The sequence below is a fragment of the Bombina bombina genome, chromosome 8, assembly GCF_027579735.1.
Source record: "Bombina bombina isolate aBomBom1 chromosome 8, aBomBom1.pri, whole genome shotgun sequence".
Lineage (NCBI taxonomy): Eukaryota > Metazoa > Chordata > Amphibia > Anura > Bombinatoridae > Bombina > Bombina bombina.
In genome coordinates this window covers 135,960,861-135,975,530 of record NC_069506.1, presented here as the reverse complement: position 1 = coordinate 135,975,530, position 14,670 = coordinate 135,960,861, and positions in this window count along the sequence as shown.

The following is a 14,670-nucleotide window of genomic DNA, read 5'->3' as shown; positions in this document are numbered from 1 at the left end:
TAAATTGCTCTATATGTAACATAATATAAAGCAACAATTATTGAGACCTGATACTATATTACTTAGCTGCTCACCCTATCTGTTTGTGTACTCTGAGCATGTTATAACATCAAAATTAAAGACATTATTTTTCTCACGAGTTTGTTACATGATAAAAAAGTGAGATGTATTTCTAATACCAACTACAATTAAGGGATAATTTTGCCTTATAACATTTGTGTGATTGTGTTTATCATAATCATTATTCACAAGCCAGTTAACGGTGAAATAACGATTTGTTACTATATATAAGGTGTTAACGCAACAATTTATTAAACCCATTGTCACCCTGACATGATGTTTATCGGTCTGCTATTGTATACTACCATCTAAATTATAAGTGATAGAAATGTATCTATCGATGTTAGTTACTATCTAAATATCATCAGTAGTTGAACACTCACCGCACTCTGGTGTCACATTTTGTGACGTTAACCCTTAAAAACACTATAGCTACCAGATTTCCAATATTATTAATAAATTACTATTGGGAGGAATACCAGGTTTTAATACTATTGTACTATCTGGATAACATATTTTTTGGTATTAACAACCTAATAAGTTTACGACATTACTGGTACTATAGTAGCTTCGGTTTATTTAGTGCCATTGTAACATTATAAAGTATAAGTAACACTCACACATTTGAGTGTAATAGCAGTGTTATACACTATTGGATATTCTTTTATAATTACCCTATTGTGGACGACATTTACAATATTGGTACCTATTAATTCATTGTGTACTTGAAATACATAATATTAACTACCCAGCATATGTACATAATTATTACATTCGGTATCTAAGAGTGTTTTTAATTTATTATTAGACATGTGCGATTCGGTTCGGTCCGAATCGAAATTCGGACGAATTTTGCCAAATTCGGATCGATTCGAATTTCCGAATTGCGGCAGTGCCGAATCTACCGAATAAATCCAAATCGATTCGAATGGATTCGGATGGCCATGTATTACACTAGTATTGTACAGTATACTAGTGTAATACACAGCACATCCCACTTAACAGTGCCGAAATTCCGAAAAATCCGAACTGAACCGAATTTTTACACGAATCCGAATGAACCTGAAACAAATTAATTTGATTGCTTCCGAATTCGAACCGAACTGAAATTCGAATCGGTCCGAATCGATCCGAAACAAATTTTTCGTGGCTGCACATGTCTATTTATTATCCTATTTTATTTTACCCCCATAAAAGTTATGTTTTAATTCCAGTTAATTAGGTTTTGTCTTTCTAATTTCTATTCCCCAGTGAATAGTTAGTGATAAGCAACTTCAGATATTAATTACATCATAACTTGACCCAAGAGTGCTATAAGTGTATTCTTTTTTATCTTTCCTGTACTAATGTGATATATACACAGCACCCATTCCTTGCCCTACTTGTTGGCTAAATCTAGGATATAAGTGTCTATCTAATTGAAGTAGTGCCATTGGTATTCTCTTAACACTATTCAGATATAAAGATATATAGATATACAGATATAGTATATGTGTACATATGTATTTGTGTTTATATGTGTATATATGTCTGTAAATACATACACATATGAATAAATAAATACACATGTACACATGTATAAACAATATACAGTATTGTGAAAAAAGTCTTAGGCCACCATTAGATTTGTTGTTTTTGTAACGGTATAATGACCATATCTTTATTAGAATAAAACAAAAAAATACAGGATATTTGTATGCAGTATTAAAATAAACAGAGAAAAATCAGAAACAAACATAGGATAAAGTGGCAAGTATTTAGTGTGACCTCCCCTTACACTTGAGCAATAGCAGAAACCTGGCTGTCGTAAACCTAAATGGAACCCTACTTAATGTTATTGCCAACACCTGTATTTGTCCTACTATTTCATGTGAAAATGACTGCTGTGAAAAAAATGTCTATTACACCACATTTGTGCAAGACATTCTTAAGAATTACATGCACATGTTGTATGAGTTTAATTCATTGGAAGCTTGCTAATAAGACCAACTTTTAATCACATCATTAAAAATGTCAAAGATCACAGGCTTTGACATAAAATCATTCTTTTGCATCAACAAGGCCACTCTCAGAGAAATCATCAAACAAACTGGATATTTAAGATGTGGTACTTATGCTGTTATAAAGAAATTTGAAGAATCAGGAGAGGTTAAGGACATAAAAAGAACTGGAAGGCCAAGAAAACTTTAAAAATCTGGTTAGAGGTTTCTCAGAGTTTCTTCTTTGACAGACCAGAAGAAGTCCAGCAAGGACCTGGCACAGCATCTGGCAGCTTCATCCTGATAAAAAAAATTTTTATCAGGAAGGGTAGCAGCCAAAAAAAAAACTTTTTCAGGAGGGGAAAAGGGTGAAAAGTCTAAGATATGCTAAAGCTCACAAATATTTGAATTAAGATCAGTGGAAAAGAGTATTATGAAGTGATGAATCCAAGTTTGACATTTTTGGGTCATATCTTTGACAATATGTGAAATGAGTTGAAGAAAGATGGAAGAATGAGTGCTTGTGGCCCTCAGGGAAATATTATGGAGGGTCTGTCCTGATTTATGGCTGCAATTCAGCCAGTGGTGTTGGGGATATTGTCCTAAATGATGCTATTGTGAATGCTGAAAAGTACAGACAGGTTTTAATTCATCATGCCATTCCTTCTGGAAAGCCCCTGATTGGAAATGGTTTTATTTTTCAGCATGATATTGATCGCAAGCACATTGCTAATGCAGAGGTTTTAAATTTGGAGATAAAAACACCTACAATGTATATTATCTATCTTTTGAATTGCCCATGTGGGAAATTTTACATCGGAAAAACCATTGATGATGCCAGGACCAGAATGGCCAACAACCATTCAGCAATACGATCAGCACTCAAGTCAGGCAAATCTGATCAACCAGTGGCATGCCACTTCCTGGAAGCAAGACACACAGTCAAGGACTTGAGGTTCCACATCATTGATCATGTTCCTCCTCTCAGAAGAGGAACAGGGTAAAGATCCTTCTTCAAAAGGAAGCTCGATGGATATACGAGCTAGGAACTTTGACACACAAAGGGTTAAATATACAAACAGGGTGGCAGTGCTACTTGTAAATCAGTGATGCTATAGATATGGGACATTATTATTATTTATGACCCAGATATGAGAGTTTATGAAACATTGATCTTAATGAGAGCCCTGATATGGAACATTACTATTATTTATGATCCATATATGAAAGTTCATGAAACATTGATCTTGGTAAGAGCCCTGATCCACTCAGGTTCCTTAAATGCATTTGAAGTTTTGTCCTTCTCTCTCTTTATATAGCATATTTTAATCATAATATTCACACCTGGCCTGTACAACTATATTGATTCCCCTTGTTTCCCCTGATTAAGGATGGTAGAGCCTCTAGCTTATTCCTTCCTTATATTAAGACAGGGCAGTCTATGCCTGTGTCACATCTGCTTAACAAACTGATTGGGTGACTTCCGTTGGGGGAGGAGTCATGCAGTCTAACTACATGCCGGTGCTGTGAGAGATCGCTGTTTTCCATCATCTCCCCGCTCTCCGCCAATTGTCCTGGAAGTCTCCCCAGGCGTTTGAGTGTGGCGCTCTGCTGGGCTGGACCAGCACGAGAGTTTGAAGTCAGAATAAGCCGGGTGGCTGCACCTGCTGGACAGTTGCATTTTTTGTATTACCTTCTTACAAGTGTGCAATTGTTACAACAACCTGACAGGAGGAATTTGCTGCGCTAGAGACCTGATCGGGGTGCTGGTCACTCAGACCGTTGATGCTCCCTGGTGGGCAACAGAGGCTATTTTGTATCGCCCGGATCATTAATTTGCCCGATTTATCCTGTAATTGGTCGGCTACGTCCACGGGTGAAATCTATCTGGGTGTCCCAAAGAAGCTGCCTACATCAGAGAGCCGGTGCCGGAGTTAACCGCACATTCTCAGGTGCTCCCGGGTGAATCGTACTACGATTGGATCTGGCTGAGTGAATCTCATTAGCAGCGGTGACCCGGTGCTGCTGCCGGGGGCGCTGTTCCGCTTGTGGATGTCCGTTGGTGAGCGGTTAAAAAGAATTGATCCTGCTCTGATGAGACAAGCACCAGGAAAGTAGCCTGTGCGCGATTGATTACGCCTGCTGGTGTATTGGCTGGAACAGCTGGGAAAGCTCGTAGCGGAGAAGCCGGTGCTGGGTCTGATTATTCACCCCCATACGCTCCCTGGTGAGCGGTAGACTCAGGCAAAGCTTAAATCTACTGGCAAGGATCCCGACATCTCCATTAAAGGCAAGTGAGCAGGCACAAGGCTGTCTATTGAAAGCAAGGAGGACGCTATCCTGATTAAGGTAGTTTCGTACTTGTATGTCATGTTCTGTGGCTAAATACCTGGTGTCGACCTGGAATTCAGTACTACCTGTTAATTGGTGCTAATTGGTGCTATCTGAAAATTCCGGAAAGGGGTTTCTCTAAAAATCTAAGCCAATGTTACAGTGAGAGCCTATTTCTTTAAGACGGTCTGCAGTGGGTTAACTTTCCGATAACCATTCTCAGTGTTTCGGCTGTTGTGGCAGACCTATTGAGGCAATCTTGCTCTACTGTGTTCACACCAGCCTTAGTAGTAACAAGACATGAGACCGGTGTGGGGAAAGAAAGATAACACTACAATACATCAGTGAATTCCCATATTGGTCCCCTGTGCTTTTATAAGTAGGGGCTCCCTCGCCTAAGAAAAGGCGAGGGAAAGGAAAAGAAGAGAGGGAGAAAAAGAAGAAAAGAAAAAAGGGGAATTATATATATTTTGAATGTATTATGCCTGCTACAGTTGCTATTTAAATTGTTGTAAAATTGTCTCTCTCTGCTGTATAGTCCTGCTGTTAAAGGGATACTTAGACTGAGTGATTTTGATATCTCAAATTACCTGCTTTCTTGCACTGATAGTAATGAGCCAGTTACTTATGCCTGGGTGTTGAAACTTTGTTACCATCTACAAGACAAACACATTTAGCTCTCAGCAGGAAAACAATTGTTACATTGTGATTATATGTTGCTAGCCAGACAGGCATCTCTAGAATTTAACAGTGTTATTTAAACTAAGAATTGTGCTAAATCTATGCTTAAAGGTTTATCTGTTACTAGAGATTGTTTATATTAAAACCTATGCTGAAGGGAGGCATATACATTTTAGGTCTGGAGGTCAATCCTAGTGAGGAATTTCTATCCCTACGGGGTCGCAGAGGTTTCAGTGTGTCTCTCTAGTCAAATAGTGTGTTCAGGAGTTAAATATTCCAGTTCAGGTAGCTGGTTTACCTTCGGATATTTGGTGGCGTGGCGTTCTGTGGAGGAATCCTTTTTCCCTAATTCACATTTTTTTTTTTTTTTTTTTCCCACTCCTCTCACTTTCTTTCTAAGGCTTTGTTCTTTCTTTGTATTTTTCCAGAAAAAAACTGCGTATGCTCCTCTAGAGAGTTTACTATTAAAAATACTTTTATAAATTGACTATTGCGATTCTTCCGTTTCTACGGCTTAATTCACTGAGTTTCAAAATATACACGTAAACACTTCACAATTGTTTTTTGTATAATTCACTTTTCTGTCACATACTCCGAATAAAATTGTGGGTTTTTTTTTTTTTTTGTTTTTTTTTACACGGTTGGTTCATCCTGATTTTCTATTCACTACTTTATGGATAAATACCTATCACAAGGGAAATCTTCCTCCCCCAGAATGCCGAGCAAAGTCAAAGATAAAAGAGTTAAAGTTCCGGAGACTAATATTGAGGATACAATAGAGCCATTGTCCAATCCTGTTGAGGCTCCCGCCTTGATTACTCAACTGTCTGATCTATTTTCTCCACAATTTGACATGATTAAAAAAGAATTGGGTTCAATCTCCACTGAAATTACCTCTCTTTCAGCGGAGGTAAGACAATTTTCTAATCGAATGCAGGAAGCTGAGTAGGATTTCTGACTTAGAAGACCAGGTCAGCGCCCAAGGTAATATTATCTCTCGACAGGATTCCAAAATTAATAACTTGCAGGGGCGATTGGACGACCTCGAGGACAGGGCGAGAAGAAATAATATTAGAATTGTGGGTCTCCCAGAATCTCCGGAGTTTGATGATTTGTTGCAGTTCACTTCTATGGTATTGCCGCAGAGACTGGGAGTCCCGCAATCAATGCTTCCCATTGCAATTGAGAGAGCCCATAGAATTGGTCATAAAAAATCTTTAGAGTCAGCTCAGGGTAGATGCAGGATGTGTATATGCAAGGTGTTGAATTTCCAAGATAAAATAGAAGTGATGAAATTATTCAAAAAATTGAAAGACCCTCTAATATTTGGTAATAACAAAGTTCTGCTGTTCCAAGACTTTTCAGTGGAAACCTCGCAGAGAAGGCGGATGATGGCTCCCCTCTGTACTCAGATTATTAATAAAGGTATACAGGCGCGAATGATCTATCCCGCTAAAATAATAGCTGAGTATGGAGGATCTCGTCTGATCTTCTCGGAGGTAGAGGAAGTGAAAGAATTCCTTAAAGATAAATAAGTCGGACATATGTTAGCGCCTACATGATTAAATTATGTTCAGTGCAAGAGTTGGTTAGAACTTAGATGTATCTACTGACTCTCTATAGGGTTCTTGTTAAAATCGACGGGTTAAATGTTAAAAGTGAAGATTGCCTTTTTACTCTATGCAAGATAAGGATGTTGCTCGTCTGTTTAGTTATTTTTTTATCCTTTTTTTTTTTTCCCATTAATTAATGGAACTTAGGATAACCTCTTGGAATGTGGGGGGGATCTCTTCACCCTCCAAACGTAAACTTATTATTAAACTCCTAGCAAGGAAAAAGTCAGAAATGCGGAGTGGTGATCTTAATAAACAAATCTCTTGATTATAATATTATTCAGGCCGAGATAGATCCTGAAGCTAGATTTATTATCCTGCATATTTGTATAAATAAAACAAAATTTACTCTGTGTAATATATATGGCCCCAATAAATTCAATAGAGAGTTTTGGGATAATATCAAGATTAAGTTGTTCCCATATGTCAATGAGAATCTAATAATTGGAGGGGACTTCAATATGACCTTATATCCAGAATTGGACAGGTTCTCATCTAAAAATCTAGCGGAGAATAAGAGAAGTTCAAAATACTTTGTGAGATTCTGCCAGAAATTACAGGTCCATGATGTGTGGCGTGGATTGAACCCGGATGCACAAAGTTTCACATGTGAATCTAAAGCATATAGAACGTTTTCACGGATAGATCTCTTTCTGATTGCGGTTTCACTGTCAGGTGGCAAATTGGAGGCTGAAATAGGAGACATTTTGATCTCCGACCACGCGATAATTTCGGTAGGTTTGTTTGTGCAAAATATAATGGGGGATAATAGCTCCAGATTTTTTTATCCCAGGTTCCTCTCTAATGAGCCTAGTTTTATGTCCTGGTTAAAGGGAAAATGGAACGAGTACTATAGTCATAATATGGCATACCTGCATAAAATTGAAACCTTTTGGGAAGCAGGCAAAGCGGTCTTAAGGGGGGAAATAAAGGGATTCCTTTATGCAAGGAATAAGAAAATCTGCGCTAGAGAAACACAATTAACCAATCAAGTAAGAAATGCCTATAGGAACTATCTTGGTTCTCGCTCTAGGAGTAATTGGAATTCGTATGTGAATGCTAAGAAAGAGAGGGATGCCGTTTTACTACAAAAACATCAGGAAGAAGAGGTGAAAATTAATCTGCGGTTCAAGAGCATTCACGGTAGTTCAGCGAAGAGTCTGGCAAGATTGGTAAAAGCCAGGAAAAATAAGAATCTTATTCCTGTGATACAGCACATGGGCAGATGCACTTCTGATATGGAAGAAATCGCAGGGATCTTTCTCGATTTTTATAGACAATTATATTCGGAAGGGGTTTTTAATCCAGATAATGAAACAAACTTTTGGTCCTCGATACTGTTCCCCAAAATGCAATTAGAAGATTTGGATATGCTGAATGCCCCTATTACGGTTGAGGAAATCAGTAGTGCAATTTTACGGGTTAAACTGAATAAAGCAGCAGGACCAGATGGATTACCATCTGAATTTTATAAAACTCTATCTGAACCGCTAATTCCAATATTAGAAAAACTATTTAATAGTTATTTTATATCGGATAATATTCCCTCATCATTTTTTTCAGCTACAAATATATCACTGATCCTTAAAAAAGGGAAAAATCCAGAGGATCCAGCCTCATATAGGCCTATCTCAGTTCTCAATGCGGACTATAAAATTCTCGCTTCTATTTTATCTCACAGACTGGTTTTATGTCTGGAAAAACTTATTCATCCGGATCAGGTTGGCTTTATGCCAGCCCGGTCCTCCTCCAAGAATATTAGGAAATTAATAACTTTGGTTGACTATATCTGGAACTCAGAACAAATCAAGGAGGGATCCGACTTGGATAATATAGCGGTTCTCACACTAGATGCAGTCAAAGCTTTTGACTGCATCTCCTGGAAACATTTGTTTTCATCTTTGTCCAAATTTGGTTTTACTGGTAATTTCCCCAATTTTGTGCAAAAAGTATATCGAAAACCTGTCTCTTATCTATTAATCAATGGTAAGATCTCCTCTGAAATTCTTCTACAAAGAGGAACAAGACAGGGCTTCCCGCTTTCGCCTCTTCTTTTTAATATTGTATTGGGATCTCTGGCTATTAAGCTGCGACAAATTCTCCCAGGGATATCGTTGGGCGGTCAGAAGTTGAAAATATTACTCTATGCTGATGATATCCTTCTTTTTCTTAATAAAGCGGCCGATACAATCCCCCACGTGATAAATGCGATAAATCAATTCAGTACATTCGCAGGGTATAAAATCAATATGGAGAAGAGCGAACTGATGTGGCTAGGGACATCGAAGAGAAATCAACCCTTAACTATTTTTCATAACGTGGATGCTGTTCGATATCTCGGGTTGGAGATCAATAGAAACCCGAAACTGTGGTATCAGGCCAACTTTGAAGGATTATTTCAGAAAATCCAAGAAGATCTTAAGATATGGGCGGCATTCCCACTATCACTCTCGGCATCAGTTAACCTGATTAAAACAATAATCTTTCCAAAAATTCTTTACTATCTTCAAAACTTACCCCTTTTGATTATCAATAAGGATCTGAAGAAGTTGGCAGCCTCCTTTTCAAAATTTATCTGGAAATAAAAAAAAACGCGTATTTCCCTTAATAGGCTTACGCAAAAATATACTAGTGCGGGACTAGCTCTGCCGAGTATTAGACTCTATAACTATGCCGCATTAAGCAAGTTCATTTTTGATTGGATCTCTCGATCCGAGTTTTTCACTACCCATGATATTGAATCATATATGGTTAAACCATGGTCGCTGAAAGCCCTCATTCACTGCGCTCCCCAGGCCCTCCCACCGGAGGTATCTTCACTTATCACATTTAGGAACGTAATTATAGCGTGGGAGAGACTTTGCAAACTGTTGAAAATTGATGCTTCCTTTTCTGAATTCTTACCCATTAGAGGGAATCCACTATTTCCTCCTGGTATAGACCAGAAATGTTTCTATGACTGGCAGATTAAGGGACTTGAATATGTACATCAATTAGTTAATGATAATATACAGATGCTCCCATGGGAAACCTTAAGGGAGCAGTTCTCTCTTTCTAGATGGCAACAGTTCGCCTACTTTCAGGCACGGCATTTTATTAATGCCCAGAAATGGTATACAGATGGGAGGTCTGACTGGACCGAGATTAAGATATGTATCAGTAAATTCATCCTTGGTGATTCTTCTATCTCCTTGATGTACGATATTATGTTGACGAAGCAAGGTATACTGGAGGAAGATAAACTAATCAATTCTTGGCGTCCACACATTATTTCAATAGATGTCGAGAAGGTTAGTAATAGTCTTGCGAGAGTTGCCAAACTTATCGTGCCTATGAGTTGGAAAGAATCTCATCTAAAACTATTAAATAACTCCTATCTATTTCCGGCCCGTATGGCCAAATTCTATCCTGATAAAAGTTTTCAATGCGAACATTGTGCTTATATTCGGGCTGATCTCCGCCACATGCTATGGACCTGTCCTAAGATATCTCAATTATGGTTGAAAGTCCAATTTTGGTATAACCGAGTTTTTGGATCATCTATTGGTCTCGTATTTGAGGATATAGTATTGCTCGTACCCGAAATAAGAAAAAGGGATAGAATGAGTATTCTTAATACGATTATACTTACAGTTAGATATAATATCCTTAAAAAGTGGATGGTGAAGAGCCCTCCTTGTTTGACTCAAGTCTTAAGAGATATACAAGCCCAGATTATTTTCGAGTCCTTTCATATACAGTTTGTTTCGGAGAGAAAAATTAGAGAATTCCTGGAAGGTTGGGCGCCGGTTATTAAGACATACCCAACTGGTCTCCAGAGACAGATCTTGAGACCCTTTGTGACCTCAGTAAGCTTTGCAGAACTGGTCTTACATAGGGTTTTTCCAGGTACTTGGATTAGAAATAGGAATATGGCAGAATAATCCTGGATGGGGGCTGGCTCGGTAAGGAGAGGGGGGGCTTTGGTTTTTCCTTTTCTCCTGTTTTTTTTTTTCTCTCTTTTTCTTCTCCCGCTTCTCCCTGTTCCTCTATTTTTTTTTTTATTTTTTATTTTTGTTTTTTTTTTTGTTTTATGTATACAGTGTGGGAAAATTAGCCACCTCTGTGTATTTCCTTGGACACAGTAATAGTACTATTCTTCCTAGGATTATGTAAATGTTGATTAGCCATGATGTACTATTGATTTATGTTGATTGTATGAAATCTTCTTTGATCCATTGAGACGATGAATATGTTGATCGCATGTTATTTTATATATTTTCTTTTTTTTTTTTTCTCTTATATGCTTGACTATTCTTGTCTTTTTGGTTTCTTTTTTTTTGCCCTTTGTTAACTGGCTAAAACTAAATAAAAAAATATTTAAAAAAACAAACAAACTGATTGGGTGGATTCTCAAACAGTTAAGGTTGTTTATATTTATGCATTATTGATATGATGTTTCACTTATTCATCTGCCAATCCTTAATGTGCCATTCCATTGTTTGTGTTTTTAACCTATTTTGTCTTTTTTGTTTTTATTGCACATGTTTTGTCCTGTGGTGGGTATGCTTGGCATTAGCTCCATTAAGCTTGTTTGTAACTTTTTCCTGTTGACACTTCTTTTTTTTGTATGATTATGGGTCTTTTTTTGTTACACAGGATTTTGATGTTTACTTTGTACGTCTTTGTGTGGTCTATGTAGTTTTATGCCACTATAAACATGCATATGTGTTTAAATACATGGGGGTTGGTATTTTAATGTAACATGGGGTTATTTATTGAACCACTTTGTGGTGATATGGCTGACTATGTTTAGATTTAAAGTTTGTCTTTAGGCATTTTGTTATTTCCCTTACTATACGTTTTAAATGGATTCAGTAACCTTTTTGGTAGTGGAGTTGCATAACTTGTTATGGTCTGATTAGCATCACCCTAAATACCCTTTGGTCATACAATGGGATGTTCTGTGCTCTTTGCACTATATTTCATGATTTGTGGGTGTTTAATATGAACTGGTGTGTGTTACACTCTTCACGGTAATAGTTATGGTCTGTGCAGTAGCGACTATATGTCAGACTGACATTGAGGGGTAGGTCGGTTTTTACATATATTTAGTAGTGGAGCAATCCAATTGTTGGGTCAATAATGACTTCAGCCCATCTGACTGATACATTTTGTGTTCTTAAAAAAATATGGATCCTTTTTAGACACATTCAATAGTGATTTTGGGTAGTGTCATTTATTTATCCTTACACTATGGGGCCTGATGATATATTGATCTGTGGGCCTCTAGGTTATATGCTTTAGTCACCACGGTGTGATTTTACATAGTTCGCTGGATTAAGTGATGATACTAATTGGTTGACACATAGAATTATTTTATTACATTTTGCCACTTTGAGCTGTTCATATGCTCAGTTCTGTTACGTTTGATACGGTGATGTGTTGTTTAGCAGCTTGTCGGTTGTAGCTGGCTAGCGCAAGTCGTGTGATGTAACCAGTGGCCATGTGGCTTTGTGGCGATTGTGAATGTGTGATGGCATTTAACACCATTAGTCCATCAGGTAGCACTCACAGGATTTATATATTGTATGAGCAATGACCTGACAGTCCCGCCTGGATGGGCGTGTTTGTTGTTATTGACAGCTACTGGTTGAGTAGTGTATGAGGCGTGTTTTAGCATGTATCCGCTTTTCCGACAATGAAGTTCGTGGGTGTGTTTGTTTATTCCTCTTGGTCTCCGCCTTCCGCTTGTTATTGACCTTCGCGATTGGTTTTACGTACATGAGCGTGTGCACTCTGTGTTGTGGTTATATGATTATTTTTTAATCTTGGTAATTTCTGATCTCATGCTTTCCATCCCTCACTACCGGTCCTTGTTTAACACTATAAACACATACAATTCATACTCTTTCACTGTATATAATTGATCAATTTGATTTTGATATTAATTAAGGTTGACAGGTTTACACATGCTCTATTATTACACGTTATTTTTTTTATTGGGAGTTTGTTTGGGGCTAGGGTGTATAAGGCCTATATAAGTTTGTATTTTGCACTATTTGCTTGTCAGACAAAGTGGTTCTTTTATCCCGAAACTTTATCACAGATGACTGAAGTTCAGTGGGTGAACCAAGTGGGGGGGAGGGGAGCGCTCAAGGATGAGCTGTGAGTTGGACTGGAGTTAGTGATGTGAACCAATCTTTGATTGGTATATGTGTATTAATAAATGTAAATGTGTATATTAATAAATGTTATAATATTCTCTGATATGGAAACAGTTTCTAAATTGTGAAATATGTCGTTCTTATTCTGTGAAAAAACTTCAAAAGCGTGATTATAAATATATTATATTGTGAGACAGGATGAAAATAAAATTTAATTGAAATTAAAAAATAAACAAAATGCGGAGAGTTGGAATGTTGTATACATAAAATAATTTACTAGAAGATGAAGTTGTACAAACATATAATAAAAACACATTAAGAGTATCTAAAAAAGCAATTGCAATCAATTATTGTGCAGATATGAATGATTCAATGTAAACTTCAATTGATCACCAAAATGAATTACAAACTCCAAGTTGCTACATTTAGTACATATTCTCAAAAAAAGGGCAACACATGTAACTGTTACAGATGACAGAACATATTCAATGAATATCTGTGGGGTTAAATGGAGCGGTGTATCTAAGCAGAGACTTTAAAATATATTATCAATACAGAGACGATGATGAATATCACATAAAGGAGGATTGCCTATTTTTCCATAAATAGGTAATGGTATGAAGTTTGTTGTACCAAAAAGTGACAATAGATGCTTGTGTGATATTAATGTTCCCAATCTCTGATGGGTTATGTATGTACGTTGGTCGTCTGATGATAAGGTAAAAGTTAAAAATATGAGTTGTGGCCACAACTGTTATATCCAAGGATGGTATGTCCCTGTTTAAAATGCTGATATCAGCTGAGCGTTTTTTCGTTATAAAATAACTGTTTTTTTTTTTTTTTAAAACAGGGGCTCAAAGCTGAGCGGTAGATCAAAACGGAGTAAATCGGTGATCCCCCTATCCGTACTACTGATATCCCTTACCTCCTCTCCAATTGCACGGGTGTTTGGAAGGTTGCCTCAAAAGTTCCTGCGACTGGTTTTAAAATCGCTTTGTTTTTCGGCGTCTCGCCGTTTAGGGCTTCCCGGCAATCACTTCTCCATTTGAGTCTGACACAGTATCACCACACACCTTTTGCAGTGAAGTTCAGTGGGTGCTTTATATGTGAACTGTATTTGAATCTTGGTGACTTTTGGTGAGAGTGCAAACACAACTTCTATCTATCTATCTATCTATCTATCTATCTATCTATATATTTATACTGTGAGAGAAAGTCTGGTTTGGTGACAGAGAGTGTATATATTAGACCAAGTTTAATAAATTACACTTTACCATTTTGATAAGAAACCCCAGGGAAGTGATAGTGTTTTTTGACTGTGAATAACTTAACAGCTGTTCGAGCCAGTTGAACTCAGGTGTGGCTCATGATTACTGCTCCTAGGGTTTAAAAGGAAAGCATTTGTTTAGATAAGCATTTGCTCTGTGTAAAGGAATCACATAAACAAAGGCGCCTCCTAGTGTGATATAGTTATGGAAAAACGAAATGCTGTGATTGCCAAATTTATACTCAGTTGTGCTAATAGAAGCAGACTGGTAACTCTCAGTGACCCAGCTCACTGTTAGCAATGGTATAGCAGGTCTCTCCAATGTCCAAAATTGGACCGAATAAGCTCAGACTCTCAATGTATAATAAAACCCCAAAGTTTATTGGTGTATAAAAATGACAATAATATAAAAGAACAATAAGCAACGCGTTTCTCAGACTGCTGTCTGTTTCATCAGGCTTCTTCTTCTTCAGAAGCCTGATGAAACAGACAGCAGTCTGAGAAACGCATTGCTTATTGTTATTTTATATTATTGTCATCTGTTTGACATTTTTACAATAAATTTGGGGGTTTTATTATACATTGAGGGTCTG